This window comes from Meriones unguiculatus, chromosome 18, assembly GCF_030254825.1.
Source record: "Meriones unguiculatus strain TT.TT164.6M chromosome 18, Bangor_MerUng_6.1, whole genome shotgun sequence".
Lineage (NCBI taxonomy): Eukaryota > Metazoa > Chordata > Mammalia > Rodentia > Muridae > Meriones > Meriones unguiculatus.
In genome coordinates this window covers 58,912,660-58,925,088 of record NC_083365.1, presented here as the reverse complement: position 1 = coordinate 58,925,088, position 12,429 = coordinate 58,912,660, and positions in this window count along the sequence as shown.

Below are 12,429 nucleotides of genomic sequence, written 5' to 3'. Positions count from 1 at the left end.
TAAGAATTAAAAGTTAAAGGATCACATTTGGGTCCATTCTCCAAAAGAAATCGCCATTTTCATTCTGTTAACAAGGGAATACCCATTTGACCCATTTAGTAAGTGGCTCTGAGCTCCCTTTTCATGGACCATTTAGAGGAATATTATACCTCTGCTATGAAAGACCATTATTTTGAATATCTCTGTGAGTATTTATTAAGTATTGGGGAGAAGGGAAGTGAGAGATATTTTTCTCAATTGGTCTAGTTATAGTATATGAATTAGTTCTAGATATCTGTTTAAAAAGATAATGCCTAAAGTTCTGTCTTCTTGTTGAAGACAGAATATGTAGTTATAATTCAAAGAGGTGGAATCTGTGATAAATGTTTGAGTGAAACAAAACAAACAGAGGAAAACAAAACAAGAGTGAATCAAAGAAAACTCTAGGAAGTGATGGATATATTGGTTGCCTTGATTGTGGTAAGGATTTTATGAATGTATATATATATATATATATATATATATCCATATTTGTCCATGTGTACTTGTGAGATATACACAATGTTTTGCATATTAATTATACCTGTATAAAACTATTTAAAAATAAGCCAACACTGTCATGGAGCTGATTGGAATATTGCTAATTTCTTAAGACCACCATGGCCCATTTCAGTTACTTCTCTGAGATGGGCAAGTATCTTTCTTAAACATGAAGTATTTAATCTCTAGGAAGAAAGGGTTAAATTATACAATTTGACAAGATTCCATTATAAAGAAAATCTGGCATTCCAGGAGTGTGGGGACATGAATCTTAGATATTCTAAATTTAAAGCTCTGATTCCACCATATTCTGGTAGTTCCTGTTCAAGGCATGACCAGAGCACACCCACAACTATTATGCGAGCCAAGTACAAATAATGATTACTTAATATCTTTAAATATTTTAATGTTTCTCACATAATGCCATGGGGAACTCTGGAAGTCATCTTAAGCCTTTTCATGTTCCTAGTTTTGTACCCCAAAAGCTTTAAGATACTTTTCTCATTCACTGGTAAATCAAATGCCTATTATGTAGTATCCCTACAAATATTAAAAAGATAATAACTAAATACTAATAACTAAACTAATGCCTAGTATCAGTCTCTGGTCTTTACCTTGCAGGCAAGATACAAGCAAAACCAGTGTCTTTTCTTATAGGAAGATAAAATATAAGACAGTTTTATAAAGTATTTGAAAAACAATACTTGACGCATTTGTAAGTTCTCAGAAGAAAAGAACAGTATTCTGTGTATTATATTACACTCCCTAGTGTTCACAAACAATGGGCGATAATTTTATTCCTCTTTCAAGAAAAAGTGCATTACATGAATATGTAGAGATGTGTCAAGTATATTACACAGGTAAATTCAAGGTCACATCTTTCCTAATTTATTCCCTTCTTAGAAATATTTATTCCCAACTTAGAAAAGACACATTGAACTTTTATCCATCTCGTGATTAGTATGTTTTAGAATGAATTGTGTTTAATAATGAGTCATGGCCAAAAGTGCACAGTGTCAAGAACATGAAACAAAAGTTGACAGGCAAATGTGATTGAGGTAGTTCATTCTAAATATGTTCTTTATTGGGGAAAAGGAGGAGATGGAAGTTATAGAGACACATAGAGAGGGGAGTTATATTTTTACTAAAATATTGTGTACCAAAATTACAAAGATAATTTCTATTCCTACTTTCAAGAAAGAAGGGCAAAACCACTCAATACAAAGTCAATGTGCTTTTATTAGAGAGCATTTAGTAAGCTCCAATATTTCAAGGTAGGTGGTATTCTTCAAGGATATGAGTAACTGCATCCTAAATAAATATTTTTACTTTCCACCATCATTATATATGTCCTTTTCTCCCTAATCAAGAAGTTAATACAATGACATATATAATTAATGTCAGTATTAATTCTCTAATCTTTGGAGTCTTATTCACTACGAAATCACATTTTTCTACAGATGATTATCTTTTCTCCAGACTAGCCTCAAGAATAAGCTGATAAAATTTAAATAAATATGCATAAATTCATATTCATTTTTGCACTTTGGATGCCATCAATTTGCATCTGTTTGATAGCTTCCTAGATATTTGCCGTAACTGGATTTTAAGAAGAACATTAATGTGACCTCTCTTTTTGAGACATTTGCTGCAAATAATGAGATCTTTAATATCTCACAATTTACTTTGAAACCTGTGAAGATGGCCCACAAGGAGACTGATACATATTCTCTGCTTATGTAATTATTAAGCACAGTGATGTGTGTGTGTGCGCGCGCGCATAAAGTCAATTTGTTTGGATCTTGAGTTGCTTAATATTGATAGGACCCTGCCTCCTGGCATAGCTGAAAAAGACTGGGCTAACTGAGGTAGGAGGATCTATATGGAATGCGGGCAACATGCCATGTGCTGGTTCCTGGACTGAACAAAAGATAGCCAAGAGAGCACCAGAATTTGTCTCTCTCTCTCTGCATCCTGAAGGCAGATAAAGTATGACTTACTGCTTAGGCCTGTCCCACCATGACTTCCCTGCTTTGAAGGATTTTATATTTGCAAACTTTGAATCAAAGTAATTTTGTTCTTCCTTAAACAGATTTTTTTTCGCATATTCTGATTAACACAGTAGTGTCAATAGTAACTAATGCACTGAAATTTGTATCCTAATGAGTGTGGCTACAAAAAAAGAGCCAAGGGACTGCAAAGCTCACACAACACTGAAGTTCCTGTCTTGCTATGGAGAGGGATGTGGCACAGGAAGATACTTACTTTACTGAGTTGCTACTGTGTGAAATTTACTGTTCTTTGCACTGGGTAACAAGATAAAGAAGTAACACAAGTGACAGGTGTAACCAGGCAATTAATTACCCACTCTATAAATAAGGCAAAGTTATTATTTAGGGAATCCTGTATACCAGTGAATGTTGTGTGTCAGTTGTCTACAGAGAGAGCACAGTAATTCAAACCTGACTAAATTCAAACCTGTGCGAGAGAGTAGCTGAAAATCAACTTCAGACACATCTTCCTGTAGATCACTTCTTTTTTTTTAATTTTTTATTTAACTTTTATTAATTATACTTTATTCCTTTTGGATCCCCCCATAAGTCCCTCCCTCCTCCCCTCCCGGTCCCCCCCTCCCCCCCTTTCTGCATGCATGCCTCTCCCCAAGTCCACTGATAGGGGGGTCCTCCTCTCCTTTCTGATCTTTTTTTTTTTTTTTTTTTTTTTTTTTAGTTCTTCTCAATGCAGTTTATTCAGGAACCTTGAACAATCTTTTGACCCTGGGAAAAGCCTGCCCACAGCTTAAATAGCCTCTGGGTACCCAACCCCAGCATGCCTTGTGGGCAATGCAGATAGATCCACATACCGGTGGATGACACCTAAATGAACATCATTACAAAGTCCCAATTTATTACTAATATCAGAGATCAGACCTCTACTCTTGCCTGATGCGTCTAAAACAAAAAGGGGGAACTGTAGAGAGCTGCATAATGCCGTGCCTTAAAGATGGAGCTGGTTTCTGCCTTCCACCTTCCCGAAGGTGAGTGCTCTCTGTCACAAACAACTCCATATTTGGCTAAGGCTGAGGATCTGGCTTGCTTCCGTGTATGTAGATCACTTCTTAAGACCTGCCTGAGAAAAAGGACCTAGGCAGTTTGGAAGAAGATAAGCTGTGAAATGAGTGGTATCAAACAGATGTTGAGGGAGGTACTTCATTAGAAAGACATTCACACATGTCCACTTGCATATGTGATACATAGCTTCAAATCTTCAGATGTTAATATATAACCTCAAGAGACCTTCGAAAATAAGAAAATAAAAGGAACCAAGAGTAGGCAAAGAAGGAGTTCTAGAGAGGGAAATATCAGGATATATAATATATGATGGAAAAAATAGGGAAAAGGAAAGCAAATTCAAGTGGGCAGTGGGAGGAAGAGAAATACGGAATTGCTTTGAGTTTTTCTCAAATTAATTTGATGTTGGCTATTGGCTTGCTGTATATAGCCTTTATTATGTGTAGGTATGAACCTTGTATCCCTGATCTCTCTAAGACTTTCATCATTAAGTTTTGTTGGATTTTGTCAAAGGCTTTTTCTGCATCTAATGAGATGGTCACGTGATTTTTGAGCTTGTTCATATGGCTGATTATGCTGATGGATTTTTGTTTGTTGAGCCATCCCTTCATCCCATGAAAGAAGCACACTTGATCATGGTGGATCATGGTTTGCTGTGTTCTTGGATTTGGTTTGTGAATATTTTATTAAGTATTTTTACATTGATGTTCATGAATGAAATTGATATGAAATTCCCTTGTCTTCGTGTGGTTTAGGGTATCAGGGTGAAAGTGGCTTCATAGAATGAGTGTGGCAATGTTCCTTCAGTTTCTATTTCTATTGATATTAGGTCTTCTTTGAAAGTCTGCTAGAATTCTGCACTAAAAACACATGGATCTGTGGGTTCCCTTGCATTTTGGATATTCAGAACTGAGATATTATCTTCGTCTATTTTTCTTTTGATAAGTGTGAGTGTTTTCCCCAATCTCTTTTGATTAATTTTGGTTAAAAGTCTATTTTATTAGACTTTATAATGGTTACTCCAGCTTGCCTTTGGGTGCCTTTGCTTGGAAAACTTTTTTCCCAGCCCTTAACTCTGAGGTAATGTCTATCTTTATGGCTGAGGTATGTTCCTACTATGCACCAGAATGATGGTTCCTGATTTCATATTCATTCTGTTAACCTGTGTTTTTTATTGGGGAGCTGATGCCATTGATGTTGAGGAATATTAATGACCAGTGGTTGTTACTTCCTGTTATTTTGATGTTCGTGGTAGTAGAGTATGTGATTCCCTTCTTTTGGTGTTGGTTGGGGTTATTTATTACCTATGGTTTCCTGGGTATAGTTGGCCTCCTTCTCTTGGAGCTAAGATAATATATTTTATCAGGGCAGTGGCAGCCTATGCATTTAATCTGAGCAGAGACAGGCATATCTCTATAAATTAGTTGTTTTCTAATTTTTTCATGTTCACCCAGTGTTCTTCATCCCCTATGACTTCTACAGTCTTTCCTCCCCCTGTTCTAAGGGTTTTCCTGATTTCAGAGAGGAGAGACCCAGTAGAGCTCTCCAATTTAAAAACTCTTTCTATATAGTGTCTTTCTGAGGGTCTCTTTACCTGCCCCCATCTGTTTCCAGAGGAAGCCACTCTTAAGACCACTGGACAAGGCATCAGTCTATGCATGTAGCAGAATATCATTAAGAATCACTTCACTGATTTTTTTCAGTTGTATCTGGTTTTGCCTGAGGCCTCTCACTATCCATTCTCTAATTCCTCACCATACAGTGTTAAGTGTGAATATCCTGTCATGGTGTGAGCCTCAAGTTAAACCAAACATTGGTTGGGCACTCTCACAAGTTCTGTGCCACCATTGTCCCAGCACGTCTCACAGGCAGAACGAATTATAGGTGAAAGGGTTGATAGCTGGGTTAGTGTCCATATTTCTCTTTCCATAGCCTGCAGAATGCATTCCCATACCAAAGCAACTAGAGCATATGAGTGCAGTCTCCAGGCAGACAGCAATTTGACCTCTCTATGTTTAAGAAGCTGTGTGAATGCTGTCCTCAGCAGTGGGACTCAGCTGTCCGTTTTCAGGGAAGAACCTTCTTCCTAGCATCAGCCTAGGGTTCCTTTTAAAATATTTCCATGGAAAGCCTTTGGCTAACAACTCAGTAACCCATCACTGTAATCTTTTGCCTGGCTACAAAAGATTACAAGTTCAGACTGTGTATCCTCCATCACTAGGAGTCATCATTAAGCTCACCCACTTAAATCCTAGAAAGTTTTAAGAGCACTGCTTTCCCATACTATGCCGACTAAATCCAACTTTCTCTCCCTGCATTCTTTTCTCTCATTCATCCCTCCCCACCTGATCCTTCCTACTAGTGTCCCCACCTGCCCCACATAACTGCAAATTCTATTCTATTTCTTCTTCCCAGGGAAGGCATTTCCCCCCAGAGCCCTCCTCTTTACCTAATCTCTCTGGGTCTGCAAACTGTAGCTTATCATTTACTTAATATTAAGAGTACTTAATGTACTCTTATAGTACATACCATGTGTTTCTGGGTATGGGTTACTTCTCTCAGAATGATATTTTTTTAGCTCCATCCATTAACCTGGTCTAACTGGATGACTGCATGCAGAAGAATGCAAGTAGATCCATTTTTTTTCACACTGCACAAAACTCAAGTCCAAGTGGATAAAAGACCTCAACATAAACCAACATAAAAATTAAGTCTAATAGAAGAGAAAGTGGAGAATTGCCTTGAATTCATTGGCACAAAAAGACAGTTTCTTGAATATAACACCTACAGCTCAAGAACTGAGATTAAAAATTAATAAATGGGAACTCATGAAACTAACAAGCTTTGATAAGGCAAAGGACCCTATCAATAGGAAAAAAATGGCAACCAACACAATTGGAAAAATATCTTTACAAACCCTACAATAGACAGAGGGCTAATATTCAAAACCAAGATATACTGAGACAAGAAAAAAGGATTCCTATCAAGGCTAGACAAGGCAACCCAATGAAAGGAAAAGTCACTCAAGAGCAGGCAAAAGAGTCAGAGATATCAAGAAATTAAACACCACCTAATCAAAAAAAAACAATTAAAAAATGGGATACAGAGAATTCTCAACAGAAGAATCACTAATGAATGGCCAAGAAACACTTATAGAAATATTCAACACCCCTAGTCATCAGGAAAATGCAAATCAAGACAACTGTGAGATTCCATCTTATAACTGTTAGGGTGGCTATGATCAAAAACTCAAGGAAGAAAGCATATTCTAGCAATTTTGTGGAGAACAGGTGACGCTCCTCTATTGCTGGTGGGATTGCAAACTTATACAAGCACTTTGGAAATTCATATGGTGGTTTCTCAGAAAATTGGGAATAGTTCTGTCTCAAGAGCAAGCTATACCAATTCTAGACATCTACCCAAAATATATTCCACCATACCAAAAAGATACCTGCTCAACTATGTTTATAGCGGCTTTTTCAGAATAGCCAGAATTTGGAAAAAACAAAAAACAAACAAACAAACAAAAAAAAAACAAAACAAAAACAAACAAACAAAAAAAAAAAAACAACTAGACGTCCTTTAACCAAAGAATGGGTAAAGAAAATGTGGTACATTTACCCAATGGAATATTATTCAGTTATCAAAAACAAGGTCACCATGAAATTTGCAGGAAAATGGTTGTAACTAGAAAATAACATGCTGAGTGAGCTAAACGGAACTCAAAAAGACATGCATGATATGTGATCACTTATAAATGGATATTAGCCAGACAGTAGAGGCTAACCTTACTATACAAAGCAACTAAAAAACTAGGAAGACCCAAGGGAAGATGCTTGAATTTCACTCAGAAGTAGAAATAAAATGGGTAATGAAGGTGGATGGATGGAGGAAACTATGTAGGAGTGGGGATGAGGAGTGGAGCAGGTGTTTGGATTAGGAGAACAGGGGAGAGAGGGCTGTGTAAGAAAATGGAAATTTGAGGTGGAGGCCATTTCTGGGATGTACCAGAAACTTGGTACAAGGGCAGTTCCAGGAAGTCTATAATGGTCACCTTAACTGAGACTGCCAGCAGCAGATGAAATGGAGCCTGGAGTGGCCAGCTCCTGAAGTCAGGCAGAACTTTCAGTGTAGGATTAAGGATCCAAACCCACCCACAAAAATTTTGACCCAAAATATGTCCTGCCTACAAGATGTGCAGGGACAAAGATGGGGCAAAGTTTGAGAGAGCAGATAACCAATGGCTGACCCTACCGGAGACCCATCCCAGGAGAAAGAACCAATCCCTAACACTAGTCATATTACCTTAACAAAACTCCCCAGAGAGACTTCACCCAGTAGCTAATAAAAACAGATGCAGAGAGCCACAGACAAACATTAGATAGAGCTCAGGAAGTCCTATAGAAGAGTTGGGGAAATGATTGAGGGAGCCAGAGGGTCCAAGAACTCCACAAGAAAACCTGCAAGGTCAACTAACCTGGGCCCATGGAGGCTCACAGAGACTGAACCACGAGCAAAGAGCATGCAAGGACTGGTCTTGGGCTCCCTGCACATATGTAGCAGATGTACAGCTGGCTGGCCCCACAAGAAGTGGAACGAAGGCCCTCTCTGTCTCTGATGCCTGCTTTTGGATCTCGTTCCCCTAACTGGGCTGCCTTGTCCGGCCTCAGTGGGAGAAGCTATGCCTAGTCATGAAGGGACTTTATGTGCCAGGGCAGGTTGGTGCTTACGGGGGACCTCCTGCTTCTCTGAGGAGAAGAAGCGGGGAGAATGAGGAAAGGTATGTGTGAGGGGGGTGTACAGGGAGGAGAAGAGGGGCTGCCATGCGATCAGGACGTAAAACAAACAAATAAATAAATAAGTGAGAAAAGTAAGTGACTGAATAATGCAGATCACCTGACCATATGCACTCAAGAAAACACACAGAAATCATAATCTGACTAAGTGCTATTCTGATGCTATAGAAAAGTACCCTGACAAAAGCAACTTAGGAGACAAAGGTGTATTTTATCTCATAATCTTAGTATGCAATCCATCACAGAAGTCATATGGCAAGAGCTTCAGACATTTAATCCAAAATCAAGAGAGTACAAAAATGATTTAATAGTTGCATGCTAGTGCTTAGGTGGAATTTTTCTCTATTGTAGAGGTTGGAATCCTTTGACAAGATAATATTAATATCAATAATGATTGGGTTATAAAAACAGATAAAATTAACAACTATATGTGACATACAGTAAAAATAAGCTATCTTATGCAGTTGTCACAAAATTCTAAATGTCTTATAACCCCCATTCATGTGTGTTAAAGTGTTGCTTCTGTAACATATAATAAACAAAATATTTAATATTATTAATGTAACAATATGTTTTAGATATTGTTAAAATATATTAACTCAGTTCTACAATCCGCATGTTATTCAAAAACAAGCTGAAACAGAGAAACAAAACTTTTTTTTTCCTTTCCCTACTGACATATTTGAGATTTCTAGAGGCAAAAATATTTTTTCCCCCTCAGAGTTCATGTCTTTTTCTGTATTTCTCTGATTCCCATTGGAATAGACAAATTATGGAAGAAGTGCTGAAAACACCGGTGCATGCATCACGCATGGCATTTTTACATAGATCCTGGGGGACCGAACTCCAGCCTCATGTTTGTATAGGGAGTCATCATCTCATTGCTTTAATACATTTCATATTATGGAATGAAATGTCCTATTTATATTAAAATTGGAAATTTCTGGTTAAAATTACAGATAAGGCCAAGAAATATCAATGTAAACAAAAGAGAACCCAATATGAAAGTGAGGAAAAGAATAATACAAATGGCATATGTACGTTCAAACATGACAATGCTGGACATTTTGTAAAGAAGGTTTTTAAAGTTTATTTTATTAATTTTTAACTGTTTGTTTGAATGTGTCTATGAACATACATGCAGTGCCTGCAGAACCACAGGGGAATGTTGGATTCTCCTGAATCTGCAGGTACAGTTGTTGTGAGCTGCAGAGCACAGGTGATTGGCAAATGAACTTGGATTCTCTGGAAGACAGTATGTTTTCTTAACCTGACAGTTCATCATCTCTCCAGACAATGTAAGAGCGTTTACACCAGAACCAACCAAAACAAAATGCAGGGGACTGAGTAATCTCCCAATCTAATTCTACTACTGATTGATAGTAGCCCTAAGTCAGAGGTCTAAACAGAGAAAAATTATCCCATGCCTGTCTAATATTGAAATGTAATACAAAGGACAATGTGTTTGTACCTTCAGCAAACTCAAAGCCACATATTGTCTCAGTTATTTCTTTTCAGAATATTTAATTCATCTTAACCAGTTTCTCACTGATATTAAATGGCATTAATTAAATACCAAACCCATTAACCAGATTGTTATAATGTTTGCAGGGTATAGAAGTACTTATTTCTTGGAGTATTTTGTGTTTTATTTTTGTCTTAGTTTTAGTTTTTTGAGGCAATAGCTATCCTGGAATTCACAGTGTTGATCAGGCTGGACACCAACTCAAAGCTCCACCTGCCACTGCCTCCTGAGTCCTCAGATTAAAGGCACGTACCACCACCACACAGTCGATGTATTTCTTTTTTTAAGGTTTATTTTTATTTATGCCAGTGTGCATGATTGTATGTATGTGAGCAGATGTTTATGGAGGCCCAAAGTGGGCATCTGGTCTCTGGGATCAAGAATTATTCCTGATGTGGGCTGCTGGGACCTAAATTCCCGTCCTCTACAATAGCAGCATGGGGTCTTAACTGCCTAGCTTTCCCTCCAGCTCCCAGAACAGAGGTAGGTGTCACTACACACAGAATATGGGAAAAAATTCAGCAAAAATGTTTCTGCTGTGGCATCCCCTGTCTCTTGCAAAGGCTGAGAATATTCCTCATGTTTTCAGCAATGATCTATAGTCTTTATTTCTTGTGTGCGTAAGACCATTTGTGTAAAGGGAACACAAAAGTAGTCAATATTAAATGTTTCTGAGGTTTACATAAACATGGATCTTTTGGAATAAGTAGACCTGCCAGCAGAAAAAAAATAACATATTGAATAATAAAATGTTCATATTACCCAGTACATTTCATAACTCTAAATTTATTTATAGATGTAGACTTTAAAATCATCTTCAGTGCATCTGTGCTTTATGGTATGCAAGGGCACCCAGAGGGAAAATTCATTTTAATCGAATTTAACACCTCAGAAATAACCACACATACATATCAGCCAGCCTCCTTTATGGTAAACATTGGGTAGACAGATGGATACACCACTCAACAGTTTTACACCGAAACCAGTTCTCAGGGGTTGGCTTGCTTATTTCATTCTTACAAACACATTTTTCCCCACTACAGAAAAATTCTTAAGAATATAGTTATTTGGAGGAAAAGGTTTAAATTCTTTTTTAAAAGTGTTATCATTATTGTTATTTTATATGTAAGGTGCTATTTATATGTATGTATCCGTGTGTATGCATTTGTGTGTGTTTGCATGTAGAGGTCAAAAGTTGCTATCAGCTGTCTCTCTAAGCCCCTTTGCAGCTTATGTTTTAAATATGTACTGATTTCATTTTATATGTATGTGTAACTGTCTGTATTCATACATGTGCCCAGTGTGTGCCCAGTGAAGGTGGTTGTGAGCTGCCTCATGTTAATGTTGGGAATCCAACCTGGGTCCTCTGCAAAAGTAGCAAGTGCTCTTGATTTCAGAGCCATCTCTCTAGTCCCATTCACTTTCCTTTGTTTATTTGTTTGTTTGTTTGTTTTTAAAATGTAAACACCGTCTTTCACTGAACCAGAAACCCACTGATTCATGTAGACAGGGGGCTAGTAAGCCCCCCAGAATCTCTGTCTCTGCCTTGTCAGCACTTAAATTAAAAGTATGTGCCACTATGCCCACTGTCTTTATATGGATTCTGAGAGACTGCATTCATGTCCTTACATTTGCCATTTGCACAACAAGCCCTTATGAGGCTTATTTTCTTTTTAAAAATTTCGTTAAGTTCAGAAAGGGAAATAAAATAGACACCAGAAGTTGAAGGAGAGAAAGAACTGAGTTCCTGGGGTAGGGGAAAAGTGGGGGTAGGAAGCAGGTGTGGGGAGAGTGGGGTGGAGATGGAGGCAGAGGGCTGGGAGAGAGAACAGAAATCAGTGGAAGGCATCACTAAGGGGGAGAATCCTGGGAGTCTATGAGGATGACCTTAGTTGTGACTCCTAGCAGTGGGACATATGGAGCCTGAAATGGCCACCCATTGTAGCTAGGCAGGACTTCCAGTGGAATTAGTAGAACAGCAAACCACCCACAAAACCTCCGACCCAAAATTTGTTCTGCCTACAAGATGTGTAGGAATGAAGATGGAGCAAAGACTGAGGAAAAAGCCAATCAATCTCTATTCCAACTTGAGACCTATCCCATGAGAGAGAGCTAATCCCTGACAGTATTAATGAAGCTCTGCTATGCTTGCAGACAGGAACCTCTCGTAATTGTCCTCTGAGAGGCTTCACATAGCAGCTGATGTAAGGAGATATAGAGACCCATAGACAGCTCTTGGAGTCTTGAGGAAAATGGGAAGGGAGGATTGAGGGAGCTGTTGGAGTCAAGGACACCACGTGTAGATCCACAGAGAACCTAGGCCAATGGGGGCTTAGAGAGACTGAACCACCAACATAAGAGAAAGCATGGGCTGGATGGAGGTGCCCCACAAGTATGGAGTAGTTGTGCAGCTTGTTCTTCACGTGGGTCTGCTAACAACTGGACTGGGGCAGGGACTGGCTCTGACATTTTTGCCTACCTTTCGGTTCCTTTCCCATGGCTAGACTGCCTTCTCTGG